A 16,611-nucleotide genomic window follows, 5' to 3' on the forward strand; every position below is an offset into this window, starting at 1 on the left:
GGAACCCCAAGAAACTACATTTGTGGAATCAGTGGAGTTACTTCTCTTAGGTTTCTTAGGTTTTTTGTTTGTTTTGTTTTTTTGTTGTTGTTGTTTTATGTTTTATGTTTTTTTTTCCCCACTGCCATATTCCACATCTGCATTAGGACCTCTCATACTATTTAACAGAGTTGTTGTATGCAATTCCCTAGTGTCGCTAATCCCAAATTCTACCATTTTTCTCTATCTCCTTTCTAACCATGCTTCTTCACTATTAGAATATAACCTTGCCTCTAAAATAACAGAAAACAATGACATATTATCAATGATTGGAACCAAAAGAATGGATCAAACCCAGAGAGAAGGCATATGTAGAAAAGAGGGCCTAGAACGGAATCCCAAGCATGCAGGGAATTGGTGGAGTCACCCCATTTTTTATCTCCTTGGGTATATCTCTTTCTCTGCCTAGGTTTTCATGGTTGCTATTCCCCAATATTCCATTCATGGCTTTTAACTATTTTTTTTTTTTCGTGTGTAATCTTCTAGACTCATCTCATTTATACCCTGGCTTCAGTGACTACCTGTAATAGATTCTCTTAAATTTTCATCTCAGGGCATACACCTGTCCCAAATGTCAGATCTATGTATACAGTGGCTCATATGATATCTTCACCTTCACATCCCAAATTTTCCTGAACTCTCCCAGTGAGAGCCAGGTAATACTTCTGTTTTTCTTTGTCATATATTCATTTTTCTATTGTAGAATTTTCACCTGGGAACGTAATTATTTATTTCCCTGTCTCCTTTACTAGGTCGTAAATTTCTTGAGGACACACTATGTTTCTTATTTGTATATTTCCCAGGGTTTGCCATCTAGCACACAGTAATCACTTAGTAAAATTTTTGTGTGTATGAATGCATGCATTTAAAATCTACTTCTGTCATTGAACATCTTATTTCTAACTTTAATGTACAATTCTTAGTAGGAATTTGAGTTATTGATGAAAAGTTTGAAAAATTTTAGCTTGAGGACTGAGTCCTATGGTATGCTATTCGACACTTCTCTGGAACATTGCTGATCTACTTTTGGATTTTGTTGTACAGTCCACTAATAATATTTTATGCAGTCTGTGGCTCTCTAATCTGGTCCTGGAGGATATAACCAAAAATGTTAAATTCTTTACTGAAATCATAATCAAATATACATGACATAGGAGTGTACCTCCCAATAACATAAATTTTGACATAAGGCAATTGGCAGTTGATATTTGAAGTGTCTTCAAGCCAGCACCTCATTCTCAAGCAGGGCTAAACTAAAATTCTGATTTTCTAGGGGAGAGGAAAAGTTATGGAGGGGAGCAAAACAGCAGGTAACTAGGTCTTAAAGAATAGAGAAGCTGAGAATGAACATTTCCCTAATATTCTCTCCTCCCAATCTCCTTAGATTGGGTTGACAAAATAAAGGTCAATTAAATAGGCCTTTGAATTGTAGCAACTCCCTCAGAAGTGTCAGTTAGCCAAATTTCCACTACTCCCTGGATATTTGAGCTAGAGGGGCAAATGCTGCTAACTGATACCAAACCATAGTTGGACCCACGTTGGATATTGATTACTGCAGCTAGAATCTAAGTATTCTTTCCCACTCAAAGTGGGGTCCATGGATTTCACACACACACACACACACACACACACACACACACACACACACACACTGTTGACTATTGAGAGGAAGGGAAGGGGATTTTATTAATCAGAGAGGAAAGTAAAGTACAAGTATACCAGTTAGGGAAGACTTACTACCATGAGTTTGAAAATTTTAGCATAATTTGAAAATGAGATGGCCTCCCTATTGATATAATAAAGTTGACATAAAATATGAAGTCTTGTGTGTGGGTGGCTCAATTGGCTGAGTGTCTGACTCTTGGTTTTTGCTCAGGTCATGATCTCATGGTTGTGAGATAGAGCCCTGCGTTGGGCTGCATGCTGAGCATGGAGCCTGCTTGCGATTCTCTCTATTCCTTTCTCTCTATCCCTACCCCCCTCTCTAAATAAATAAACATTAAAAAAATGTTTAACTCTTAATGTTGATTCAAGAGCCAAAGGGAGACCTGGCTAGTTCTGTTGGTAGAGCATGTGACTCTTGATCTCAGGGTTGTGAGTTTAAGCCCCACATTTGGCAGGTAGCCTACTAAAAACCAACCAACCAAACAAACAAACCCAAATTAAAACAAAACAATAAACAGCCAAAGATACCTATGGTTGTATGGTCCTGAATTTGTTTGTGGAATGGGAAAGACACTTGAATCTTGTTCTCAACTGGTAACTTGGATAGATGAGAGGCAGGCACTTTACGCTTTAAGTTTTTCTTCACTATGGCTTTGATAAAAACATTTGGCTTTTTTTTTTTTTTTTTTTGCATTTCTTTATTTTTTATTTTATTTTTAAAAATAAACTGGAGGATAGTATAGGCTTCATCTGTTCACTGTTTCTTTAAAATGTTATTAATTGTTCAGTTATTTTAATTGATTTGAGAAATGATGTATTTTGGACATAGTCTAAGATAGTTGTCAAGTTTTTTTTAAGCTATGAAATTTGATGTTAGTAACTTAATGTGTTAGATCACAAAACAACGAAACATTAATCTGGTAAGATAATTAAGACTTTTTAGCTTTCAGAAGACACCCTGTTTATTAAGCCTTATATTACCACAACTTGGCAAGAACTATCAGCATTACCAATGCTCTTTGAAATTTCTTGGAAAAATTTTCTCTTCACTTTGCTTCTGATGACACATTTTGGTAAATTATTTTGTCATTTGTATCCATTTCTAGTTTTTCTTTTCTAACAGTTGAGTTATATCTTAGAGAATGTCATTGGTGGTAGAAGGGTAGGGATTGCCATGACAGTTGATGAACAATTTTGGTTGATTTTACTGAAAGTTAAAGTTGACAATGTTCATCTGGAAAGCAAACAGTTTTGACAATTAAGGGATACAAGCTGTGAATGTTACATCTAGCGGTTCCAACTATAATGTGTTGATTAGAGCTGTTTCATGAATCCTTCTCAGGAACAGCCCGAGTGTTATGTACTGCTTACAAGGAAAATACAGTCAGTGTATTTGCCATCTCAATGTGCTGATTGCGGCAGCTTGCCCAGAGCTAAACTTGCTGTAATAAAAACTTCTGGACTGGAACATGGTGATGGCATTTATGTTATTTGCCTCCTAAGTTGTTTCTGCCCTATATAAACCCAATGCTAACAGTTCTCAGTTTGAGAACCTCAGAGAGCTCTGTCACTAGGTACTGCTGAGTTCTGTTGTGTTGATTTATTGAAGAATATGTTAGCTGAAGTCTTGCAGTGAACAGTGGAATCTGGATCTTAAGTAGCTGAAGGCGCTGGATTAAAATGGCTTACATCTTTTGACTTTGTCCAGATCATTGTATGGTACTCACTTTGATAGATGCCTGTCAGTAAGGCTGTTGACTCAGTGAATTCCTTGTCCTATGGATCCTTATTACCTTCTAAAACAGCATTAAGTCAGGGAACTTAGACTTAACCAGACCAGCATGATGCTTAAGAAAATTTGGAGAAGTCTCAAGGGAAAATGACTAAACCAGTTTTACAAATGTAGTATCCCTTAAGAAATCAATTGGAGATTAGTTCTAGGAAGTGCCCATGTTTGTCTGCATAGGAGGCTGCATAGATCTCCTGCACATATTCCAAGGTCTGTCTTCAATTGTCCCTTTTTAAATTTCTAGGAATAGCAATGCCTTTGAATGCCTCCTAAAGGAACTGGTTGTGGAGATAAGCCAAAATTAAAAAGAGAATAGGAAAGAATAAAGGTGAAGGGAGTAGGAAATTTGAGATAGAAAGGGTGAGGGATGAGTGATGAAAGCCTTAGCAGTGGTTAGGTCCTATACTTGTAAGGACAATCCGTAGAAGAGTTGGATCTCCTTTTGCTCAGAGAAGATAAGCGTTTTTTATTTGCCAGCTTTCACTGCATTTCCACTGTGTTTTTGGATTACACACCATGTGAATAGGGTTCTTTTATCACTCTCAGTGAAACTGTTATCATCACTTAGCATTACACTGTGAACAATCCTTTTGAAGGCCTACATTTGGAAGTAGCACATGGAATTTCAGCCCTTGTATTATTATTTTTTCTTGTGTTATTTTTTATTGGATAACATGAAGAAGACCTATGACAGATTTTCTTTGAGAGAGACCATGATACAGCTTCTTTAGAGTTTTTAAATGGTCTTACTAATAAATTTGATCCCTCAGATAATATCCTTGAGTGAAAGAATTAATTTCCCTAGTCATAAAAAGAATACAGTACTTTTTTTTTTTAATTAGGAACTTTGGAAAACCAAAAAATTAAAAGGAAAAAAAAATCTACCTATCATCTCACCACTCAGTCATGACCACTCAGGACTAGTTAGGAGTTCTAAGTGGTCCTTTATTTTCCTAAGTCTTGAGGCGGTGAATAACTTAAAAGCCTGAAGTGTTGTGCCTGCTTCTGTGGATCCTATTTTAAATAATACCTAGTAGATGCTTTATTTTAACTAATGTTTCTATGGGTCAGTAATATTTGAATAGCTATAATGACTGCATTTAAATTCATTTTATTCCAAATTCATGCAGTATTTAGCAATTCTGTAATGAGGAGATTACAGAGAACTCTCTAATGATTTCACTGTTTTACATCTCCACTTACTACATTGGGTCTCAAACAGCAATAATTCTTGACCACAAAATGTACATGCCTAATGTAATTAATGACTTATTATACTGATACATATACACATTTGCTGTATATAAATGTTCTTCATGCAGTAGAATATCATTGGTCCTATTTTTGGCATCCTTGCACTTGAGTTTCCTTACAAAATTGTTTATGCTTGTATTTCTACTAGGATGTAGATTCTAGATCCCTCAATTGTAGAAGTTGTTCATAGTTTGGGCACGTACATGGCATATATGTGGGGTGGGTGTGGAAACTTAGGAAAATGGAAGCTTTGTTTTTATTTTCTTGAAAAAATGCAGATCCAAGTTTGTGCTAATTTTTACTAATGAGAGATCAACTATACTTTCTAAAGACTAACATTCAGAAGAGTCAAGGAGAAACTGGTTATACCCTTTAAATTATTTTTGCAGTGGGGCGCCTGGGTGGCCCAGTCGGTTAAGCGTCCGACTTCGGCTCAGGTCATGATCTTGCGGTTTGTGAGTTCGAGCCCCATGTCAGGCTCTGTGCTGACAGCTGGGAGCCTGGAGCCTGCTTCGGATTCTGTGTCTCCTTTCTCTATCCCTCCCATGCTCATGCTCTCTCTCTGTCTCTTAATAATAAATAAACGTTTAAAAAAATAAATTATTTTTGCAGTGAATTTATTTGAATGTTCTTCAGTCATTAGCATTTTTAGCTCATTAGTAATGGCAGCAATGCCATAAATAACTATAACAGACTTCTTGAAGAACCAGACCTCTTGACCAATAAAACCCTTGCCCCAGTACTTTCTGAACTCCTAGGGACAAATGGTAACACGTAATTTATGTGTATCTTTGTCAAATATATTTTCTTCCTTTCTGTTTGCCACTCTCACTTCCCAGATGACATTAATTTTTAAGTAGTAGTTTTCTCATGAGTTTTCATGTACTGTTTTGTGAATTGTAATACATGCTTAATGAATATTTGGTACTGATAAATATTCAACAAAATTGCTTAATAAAAAATCATTTTAAAATACCCATTTCTATTACATAGTACTTGTAATATGTCTGCTCACTGGGTGTAACTGCATGCTATTTTTCCCAGGTTCTGCATTTGGGTGCAGCTTTAACTAATGCAGGGTTTTGAGCCTGCCCAATGTAGCACTTACCTGGGAAGCTGATTATACAGATTCCAAGGCCCCACCCCAGACCTGCTCAGTCATAGTCTCTGGATGATTTGTATCATCAGACAAGTCTAGGAAACCTGAAACTAGGGAGTGTGTACTATGTGTAATTGCCTATTGGTATGTAGGAAAGATTTCTGGATGTGGGTTAATAGTGTTCATTTATTTCTAATGCAAGTCCATTCAAATACCAGAAGAGAAAATTGCTCTGATATGCTCTTTAAATTTCAGCTTTTATGTGACTTTGTTGAAGTAATTTTAAAATTATTTTTTAAGCACTTATCATGTACAAAACCGTCTTCTAATATTTTTCGTGTATTTATTAGTATTAGTAGAGGGAGGTGAAATAATTTTTCCAGTGCCAAATAAGGAACAAGTGGGAAAGCGTGGCTTTGGATCTAAGAAATAGAATTTCAGAATTTGAACAATTAGTCCTTGGCTAACTACTTAGCTATTAAATGCTATGTACTTACTAATGTATCAGGCACTACTATACTAAGCACATATACTTCAAATTTTTTTTAACATTTATTCATTTTTTGAGAGACAGAGACAGTACAAGTGGGAAAAGGACAGAGAGAGAGGGAGACACAGAATCCGAAGCAGGCTCTAGGCTCTGAGCTGTTAGCACAGAGCCCAACGTGGAGCTCGAACCCATGAACAGTGAGATCATGGCCTGAGCTGAAGTCGGACACTTAACCGACTGAGCCACCCAGGTGCCGTGAAGCACACATAGTTTAAATTCATTTGCCACTTCTATAAAGTAGAGTTAAGAAAGGCAAGTTTAGGGAAATTAAGTAATTTTCCCTGAGTTACCTTACTAGTAAGTGGTAGAACCGGTGTGGCTTGAACCTGGGTTGGCACAACTCCAAAATTCTGTGCTCTTAACTATTACCCTATATGGAAGAATGACATGTTTGAATATGCTGATATCTTGTCACCTCTACAGTATTTTGCACAAAGAATAGTATCTATTGGGAGCTTTCTAGAAGGTCATTGTGTAACACTTTAATGTCTACATTAAATAATGTCTACGTTTAACATCTATATGAAAACACTTCAGTGTGGACATTAAGTTTTAGAAGAGAGTCTGAAATATATAATTTCTTGTCCCAGAAAGATTTTTAAAGAACAAATTGGTGGGGCGCCTGGGTGGCTCAGTCGGTTAAGCATCTGACTTCGGCTCAGGTCACCATCTCACGGTCTGTGAGTTCGAGCCCTCGTTGGGCTCTGGGCTGATGGCTCAGAGCCTGGAGCCTGCTTCCGATTCTGTGTCTCCCTCTCTCTCTGCCCCTCCCCCGTTCATGCTCTGTCTCTCTCTGTCTCAAAAATAAATAAATAAAATAAAATAAAAATAAAAAACAAATTGGTTTCTCTGTTATCTGCTATAGACTGGCTACAAGTAGAGCAAGGGATTCAGATACTTTAAAGAGATTCTTAACCCTATATTTCTTAATATTAAAAGATAGTATATTTGGCGGATTCTTATGCATTTTGTGCACATTTGAGAAGAAATTACACTTAATTGCCTTCATTTGGGCATTAAATATTTTACACATGTGCAGTTTGTCACAAGTAAATGTTTTCCCTTACTTTGAAATCACTTATAAATGTATGCATTCATTAAAGAGTTAGCTTGAACTGCTCCTCTTTTTCTCTTATTTGTCCCCAAATGAAAGAGAAGTGTTAATTCGTTTTAATGGCCCCTACTGCTACCTCTCTGTCTGGGATTTCTAAGGAAAGGTGAACAATTGGAATAGAACTCGTGAAATTTGTCTGGTGAGGTGAGAAGGTTTAATGTGCTTGTGAACCAGCACATTTCTTCTAGGTAATACTATAACACTATAATAAATATTGAAATTAATTTTCTCTTTTAGACCTAACCCTTTAAGTATATTAGTTAACATTCAAAGAGGAATTTTCTGAAAAAAACATGTTAAGTAAATTCCTGTACCTGGAAAAGATCAATACCTGATAAACCAGGAAATAAGAATCTCTTGTTTAAACGTGTTTATTAAACCAAAGAAAAAACCTCTCTCTCCTTTTCCCTCCCAGCCTCCCCTTTATGAGCAAGGGCATGCTAATTTAGATTTACAACTAGAAGGGGATAGCCAGGATTATGCAGTTTGCTGTTGCACTTAAACAGAAGACTGTAGTCTCCTGAGACCTGTATCTGGCTGCTATCACTCTCTCTTTCCCGATAAAAATGATTCCCACCAGCAGGGGCTAATTCATCCGAAACATTGTCCCTGGTGCTCCTACACTGATTCACTTCAGTAACTGTGTGACTTTATTTAACAAGTAACCATCTAGATATTTGTTCTTCTACAACAAAAAATTTTATAGGGTTTCTGGAAACTATAAAGACTATTACCGTTCTAACAGCTTTAAGATAACAGATATTTTTTAAAAAAATGTTATTTCTTCCACTTTTTAGCAGTTGACATTCCTACCTGTTCCTTTACCAAAGGGTAGCAAGGTGTTTTAAGGAGCCCAATCCTGTGTTGGGGAGAGAAAGAAAGGTGTGCCTTTGTTAGTATTTGCTTCTGTGCAATCAGTTCACGGTTCAGAGGAAAATAGAAATGCAGAGAAAGTCTGCTGATCTTGCTTCCTTACTTTCCACTTTTTTTGTCACCCTATGTTCAAATGATAGTTCTAATATCATATACAGGTGAATATTTCTTCATCATCAAAGGTGAAAATAAAATTTACTGGGTATTTACTAAGAGTCAAGTATGAGTTAAGTGCTCCATTTGAAATATGTAATTTATTCCTTACGATTACAGAGACACTATTATCCTGTTTTACAGAAGGTGAAACTGAGGCTTGGCAAAATTGGCTAAATTGTTGAAGGCCATACCCCAACTAAGTAGCAGAAATTAGATGCAAACCCAGATCTGTCTGATTCAAAGACAGTGCTCTTAGTCATCATCTCAAATACCAACGGTACATACAATTTAATAGTGTTTTAGTATATTTTGTTTTACATACTTGGAGTCAATCAGCATGTCACAAGGAAGAGAGCAACCTAAAAAAGACAGTTGTAGGGTTAAGATCCTTGCATTTGGAATCAAATTATTTTTTTGGAGTCTTAATTTTACCATTTATATTGTGTGATATTGGGTGAGTTGCATAATCAGTTTGAACCTACGTGTGTTTTGTGAATTGGGGAGTAAAGGAGATAATGGGTATGGAGTGCTCAGTACATGGTGATAATACTCTACAATCATAGAAGGGATCACAGTTTACAAAGTGCTTTCACAAAGATTGTCTCTTAGTGATGCACAAGATGATGCTTAGTGATAGAACCCTTTGAAGCTCATTCATTCTTTTATTCATTCATTTAACAATTTTTTTTTTTTTTTTTTGAGTGTCTGCTAGAGATAGTTCTACAGGTTGGAAGGATTTAGGTGAAAGAGCAGGAGAAAAAAGTTCCTTGCCTTCATGGAGTTTGAATTTTGATAGGGATAATAACACATAAATAAAATTATTTAGCATATTAGATAATAACAACAACAGTAAAGGGAACATTTAACTCTCATAGGGAGAATGCCATGAGCCATTCATAATAAAGTAGTTAGAAGCATATTGTGATTTATAGAGTAGAGTAGCTCCTTGTTTTTCCATTATGGACATTTTTTTTTAACTTTATTTATGTATTTATTTTGAGGCAGAGGGGGCGGGGAGGGAAGTGGGGTGGGGGGGGGGGCGGGGGGAAGGGCAGAGGGAGAATCCCAAGCAAGCTCCATGCTGTCAGTGCAAAGCCGGAGGATGTTAGGCTTGATCCCATGACTTTGGGATCATGACCTGAGCCAGAATCAAGAATTGGCAGCTTAACTGACTCACCCACACAGGTGCCCCTCCATTTTGAACTTTTTAAAAACTGTAAACCAGTTACAGTTGAACTACCAACTTTTGTTTTTGAATTTGTATTGTTTTAAAACAAAGAACAGATTAACTTTTAAATTTGTTAGTACAGGGGCACCAGGGTGGCTCAGTCCATGAAGCATCTGACTCTTGATCTTGGCTCAGGTTGTGATCTCATGATTCACAGTTTCAAGCCCCTTGTTGGGCTCTGTGCTGACAGTTTGGAGCCTGCTGGGAATTCTCTTCCTCTCTCAGATCCTCTTCCACTCATGTTCTCTCTCTGTCTCTCTCTCTCTTTCTCTCAAAATAAATAAACTTAGAAAAAAGTAAATTTGTTAGTACACATTACCAAAGTTCATGAAATCTCTTCTAGCTAGCTCTGAGACTCTATGAATATGGAATTAAATGTAGATCTCTAATATCTTGTCTGTATTTAGTATGTCTATTAGTATACTGTGAATAAAACATTTTAGTAATTCAAAGATAATTAATGGTTTTCAGTAATTTTTTGTAAAATAATTCTTGACATTTCTTTACCTTTGTAGGCAAAGCAGTAATACTCATGGGTTATATTTCTCAAATTCAGCACCAAGCCTGGCAAATAGGTTAGGTGATTTGGCACTTCCATTCTGGCTCTTAGAAGACACAAAGGAATCATAAAGATGTGCTGCAGTGAACTCAGACATTAAGATTTTTCTGCCAACTATGAGTTTAAGTTTATTGAAAGCCACAAGAAAGACAAGTGTTATTTTCTGGGTAGTTTATAGCCATTAACTACTGACCTCCAGAAGTTATATCATTTAGCATTGTAGGGCTGGGTCCATAAGCCTTGGGGGGAAATGCACAATTGCACCATTAAAGTGTTTTGAGATTTAATCCTAAAAATGTCTTTTAGTTGTTATCTCAGTAAAAGGAAATAATTGGGGGTGGACAAATTCCTTTTTTTAGTTATTAAGAAATGTATTTAAAGAGAGTGGTTAAGAGCTCAAGCTTCAGGATCAGACAGAGTCCTTGTTCCACCACTCACTATATAACTCTGAGAACGATTCCATTACAGCTCTAAAATATATTTGGCATCTTTCCTTTCTCTCCTCACTACCACCATCCTGTTCCATATTACTTATTTTCTATATAATGGCTAGTGACCTTATTGCAATTGAAATCTGATAGTATAATCCCCACACATCTTTCTCCTCCTCCTTCACCCTCTCCTCTACCAGGTTAAAAATCCTCCAGTGTTTTTTTTTTTTTTTCATTCACTAAAATGAAGTCCAGACTCCTTACATTGGCCTTGGCCTGCAAGACCTTGCATACTGAGATCTGGGCCTGCCTCACTGAACTTACCTCTGTCTTGCTCACAGAGCTTGAGCCCCCTGATATGTTTCAATCTTCAGATTCACTAAGCTGATTTCCTGCTTGAAACTTTAATACACCCCTTTCCTGTGCTCAGAACACTCTTTACCTTATTCTTCACATAGCTTACTCTTTATACCTCAGGTCTTAGGCTTTCCCTTACCACTGAATCTAAGTTGTGTTGTGCTCATTCATAGCACCATATTTTTCTCCTTCATGGCTTCTGTCAGAACTTTTCACTTCACGTTCATTCAGTTTTAGATTAATATCTGAGTCCCCACCTCCTCCAACTATAATCTCCATATCTTTTTGGTTTAGTGCTACATACCCAGCTCCAAGCACAGTTATTGAGTGAGTGCTCAGTAAATCATTATTAATATTGAATGAATAAAATATCTCATTACCTTTCAAAGCCTTAATTTACTCATCTGAAAAATGTGGATAGAAATTATCTGTACAGTTATTGTGTGAATTAAATGAGATTAAAATATATAAAATACTTAGCACTGTGCTTGACAAAGTCCTTAACAAACAGTATCCCAAAAATTCATTAAGCCCACTGTATGTGTGAGACATTGCTAATGTTTTTAGAACATATTTTTAAGAGAATTTTGTTAGATTTTTGTTTTACTTAATCTTTACTGTTTGTTTTTTTTTTTCCTTTTTATCAACATTGCTCTTCACATCTAGGAAATTAAAATGTGGCAGTGATTCCATGCCCTTTCAATACAGCACTGGTATGAACTAGCCTCAGCTTTGTAATGTCACAGTTATCAGAGCCATGATGTATATTCAGAAGGGTAATTAGTTTGGGTAGTAGTTTCCTAGACTATCCCTCACCTCCTCCCTGCCCCAGCCAGCTGGCCTTGAAAAAGAAGTGCTTCTTTTATGTGTGCACACAATCAGTCTGTAAAATCCCATTATCCCCAACTTCCCCACCCCTGTGGCTGCATGCTTCCTTTTGAAGCCTTTTAAAAAAAGGAAAAAAAAAACCAAAACAGAAAACTGTCAAGTCAGTTCTAAAGTTCATTTCTAATCTCATTTCACCCAAATAATATAAAAATGAGAAGGAGGTGGGGGTAGGAAGTGGGAGGGATTCATAATGTGATTTGCTTACCTGTTCTCCAGGAGTTACCTTTGATACTTGTGGGAAAGACTGATAAAAGTAGAAATACTTCTTCAGTCTATATTTTGAGATAAAATTAGATTTCATTCTGTTTTGATGTTCAAAGAATAGAGCAAGGTTAATTTGGTTATTCTATTTCTTTTTCTTTCACCTGTTCAGAATGTGTATACTGTTTAGAACAGGAGTTTCTACTAACTTCTCATGACCAACATCCTTTTAACTGTGATCATCTGCTGGAGTCCTAAGTGCAAGGCCCTCCTCTGCTCTATTTTTCTGTTTTGTGTGTCTTTCCATCTGGGAATTTGAATTCCTTTTGGGCCCATCTCTTAACTGCTTCCCCTGGGCCTACTGCAGTCTTCCACTTTTGGGTTCTAACTCCCTCTGTATCTGACATTTTTCTTACCATTCTTTCCATGACTTTGAATTAATTGACATCTGTTCCCTGAGGATTATACCTTCCCTGTCACTATTTGATGAAAGTTTGGTAGGGGAGGGGTGTAGAATATAGGAAGGGACTTTCAAAAATTTTTTTTTTCTCTGTCCCTGAAAGATCACTTCCTGAATATGTTTCTGTCACCATTACTCAAAAACCCTTTCTTAGGAAGTCCTTTTTTTTATATCTGTATCACCTAATCCCATCATCATCTCCCTCCTCTTCATCTCGGGGACATTTCCCCATCTTCCTTAGGACCTGTCTTACAAACCTTACCCTCTTTCCAACCCTTTCCCCACTCTCTCCGTAACTTTGTCCTCCTTGCTGGTAACTCTTCAAAAACTGCAGCTTCTCAGTCACACTTTTACTTCAGTCATCTTAGACTCACAGCATGACTTGGACCACACCTCTCCTGCATCCCAGTTTTCTTCTATCAAATATGCTCCCTGTTCTCACTGTAGATTCTTATCTCTATACGCCATCTTATTCCTAAGGACAGTAAATATTCCCCTTGGTATTCACTTCCTTTCCTTATCTATCTTGATCCCTTTCACCCTCAAGACTTCTTAAAGAGTAGTCCTGATCACTGTTTCTGTTTTATCTCCCATTATCCTGTCAATATCCTAGAGGCTTTTACCTCTTTACTCTGCTGACACTGCTTCAAAATCCCTGGCTATCTCCTCCTTTTCTATTTTAAACAGTGTCCTCTTCCAAATCTAAATTCCAGACTACCTTTTGACATCCTCCTTTTTTAATATTTGTAGTTCCTTGATTTTATAATATTCTCCTTGTGATGATTTTCCTCCTTTTTAATTGCCCCTTTTTGGCTTTTGTTTTTGTTTTTTTGACTGCTCTCTGTCTTCTGTCCCCATAAAGGGTGGGTGTCCCTGTGGCTCATCTCTTTTCCCTCCCTCAGCTCACTTCTGTTGCTGCTGTCTTCTACCCTCTCACCTTTAGTAATAATGTGTTAGACTGTTGCGGATCTCTTCCCATACCCTCGTTTCCAACTTCCCAATAGACATTTCCAGATGGATAACATAGAAGTATTTTAAAACCTAATGCAATTATAATTTATCATCTAAGCTGGGTCACTAGCCAGTGTAAGTCTATACTGTGCATATGGTCACCTGTTCAAACCTAAAATGTACAAAAAACTTTGAGATTTTTTTCTAGTAGTTTTCATCATTAAGTGCCTTACCAACATTCTACTTACCTGGCTAAAAGTCATCACCTTCAATTTTCATTCCTTCCTCAGTTCCTAATTCCTAGGAATTCTACCTTTCCTGTATCTTTGAATTATACTTTTTTTTTTTTCTGTTTTTAAATCCCATTCCACTGGTTAGGCCCTTGTTTTCTCTTGCCTGCAATACTGCATGTCCTTCTACCTTGTCCTCTTACTCTCCGTTTCTTTCTTCTCATTCATTCTTCATTCAATATTCCTTATTTCTACAATATGTCCCTAAAGTACACTAATTGTTTACATAGCTGCCCAGAAACCATTGCCAAAGCATATCATCCAGACTTCTTAGCTGGAATTCAACACACTGCTTACATAAAAAAGCTTTTCCAGCCTTAACTCCTTTATGAACCTTGTATTTCAGCAGACCTATTGGCCTTTCCCCAAATACCTCCAAAATCCGTAATCCTCAGTTGCATCAGAATCACTTTTGGAATTAAAGAAAACTTAAAAAAATTGTTTTTTAATGTTTATTTATTTTTGAGAGAGAGAGAGAGGGAGAGAGAGAGAGAGAGAGAGAGAGAGAGAGAGACAAAGCACAAGCAGGGGAGGGGCAGAGAGAGAGGGAGACACAGAATCCAAAGCAGGCTTCAGGCTCTGAGCTGTCAGCACAGAGCCCTATGTGGGGCTTGAACCCACAAACCGTGAGATGATGACCTGAGCCAAAGTCAGACACTTAACCAACTAAGTCACCCAGGCACCCCTGGAATTAAAGAAAACTTTAAATGCCCAACCTTAATCTGAGAGATTTAAATTTAGTTGATCTATATTGAAGCCTGGTTATCTTAATAAAAGCTTCCCCAAGTGATTGTGACCAAAGCTGGCATTGAGAAACATTGTCCCTGTTTTCCTATCTCCATGACTGTTCACCATTTTCTCTACATGGCCAGTATCTACTCTTCTTGTTTTCTCTTTAAATATTTTCTTATCCTTCAATTCCAGCCCTCATTTTACCTCCTTCATGAGATCTTCTTTAATCCATCCAGATAGATAGTTATTTTCCTATACTGCAGTTACAGTAGACTTTCATTAGATTATATGTTTATGCCTTACATCCTCTAGACAGGATACTTTCTTGAAGCCAATGCTTCTGCTATTTATAATGTAGAAATCATTCCATATAGGTCGTTGGCTGTTGAGATTATTTGTAGAGAACTTTGAAGTTCTTATCAAAGTGATTGATAAGCATGAGTTATTTTTTGCTAATTTAACCAAAGGTCCAAAAACAAAACACAATAGTTTTAATTCTAAGACTATGCTAAATTAGGATTTGCTAATCATGCTAAGTAGGAGAAAGGAATTAGAACTTTAAATGCCACTATTGTTTCCAGCAGCAGATGAGCTAATATTAAAGTGAATTCAGTGATAGATTGGTTCCTTGAACACCCACGACTCAGGTGTTTTAAAGCATATGGGTCTCTTTGGATTCCTCAGGAAAACTGTCATGTTGGCATATAGCTATAAAATGTGCTTTACTCAGAAACTGTAGTTAGTAAAGCAAAGTTTTTTTACTAGTTCATTTGGCACAGGGGAATACTTTTAATAAATAGGCCTTGCTGAAAGATAGAGAACAGTGTTGTTTTTAATAGGGAATGAGAGTGTAAATACAGTGATTTAATGCAGTTACAAGTGGCTGCATCCAAAAACAGTTTTTGATTTTTGTCAAACATTCAGCAAGGGAGTGATTTTTCCCTCTTTTTTTTTTTTTTTTTTTGGTAGCTTCCTCAATAGTATTCTTGTTAAATCTATAAGTTGTATATTCAGGATGGGATTTTTCTTTTTCCTACAATTTTCTGTTAGTGCCTGATCAGTAAAAATTGTGAACATTTGTTTGGGATATATGCATATGTATTTATAATAAATTTAGTGCCCTTTAAGGTAGATATTTGTATTTTATCATTTTATTAAAAGGAGATACATATATATATTTGTTCAGCAAAGCATTTGGGTTTCATAGACCTAGGAAAAGAATAAACTTTTACACTGTTGTTGCTATTTATATTTCCTGATATAAAACCCGTTTCTGATTTATCCCAGGTAAAATAATTAAAATGCATGTATTAGAACACACATAAAATTTCCTGTGCTCATGAAAGATGCACTAATTGGAAATTAGTCAATATAATCTTTTGGCTTTTGGCTTATTATAAACTCATAGGTTTATAGCGATATAATGGAATCATCCTTTCTGGCAGCACTGTAGCTGAACTACTTAAAACCTCTGGAAGCAAAAGTCAAACTTCCTTCACAAAACGTTCCCTATATTTAAGGTTAATCACATGAGTCTTTGCTAAGTTATTCCTAGAAAACAGGTATTCTTCATAACAAGAAGTCAAAAGAGATAAACTTATTGGGAAACATATGTAGATGGCAAATGAATAATAAATAACATTTCACAGGCCGCTGGAGATGTTTGTCAGTGGACTAGCAAAAGCAGAAATATCTAACAAACCTCTGGAAACACATGGTAAACTTTCTTGATCATAATAGTAGTAACTTAATTTGGTTGAACATTGCGCAGTTTCCATACATATCATCTCATGTAACAGATGAGAAAGTGGTTTGCTTTTAATTACATACCTAGTAAGTGATAGATCTGAGATTTCAAATCCTGTAATGCCAACTCATACTACCAAAAAGCTATTAAAAAAAATATTAGTTTTTCAAAGACCATTTTAAAAAGTATCAGTAAGGACAATGGCAGCAACGTAAAAAAGACTGAAAG

At 36.5% G+C, this 16,611-nt stretch overlaps 1 protein-coding gene across 1 annotated transcript in view; it reads left to right on the forward strand.

Moving 5' to 3' along the window:
• MACROD2 (mono-ADP ribosylhydrolase 2) overlaps positions 1-16,611 on the forward strand; it is a 2,023,701-nt gene that overhangs the window by 336,966 nt on the left and 1,670,124 nt on the right. The window lies entirely within an intron of this gene.

Source organism: Panthera leo, chromosome A3 (assembly GCF_018350215.1).
Source record: "Panthera leo isolate Ple1 chromosome A3, P.leo_Ple1_pat1.1, whole genome shotgun sequence".
Taxonomy (NCBI): Eukaryota; Metazoa; Chordata; class Mammalia; order Carnivora; family Felidae; genus Panthera; species Panthera leo.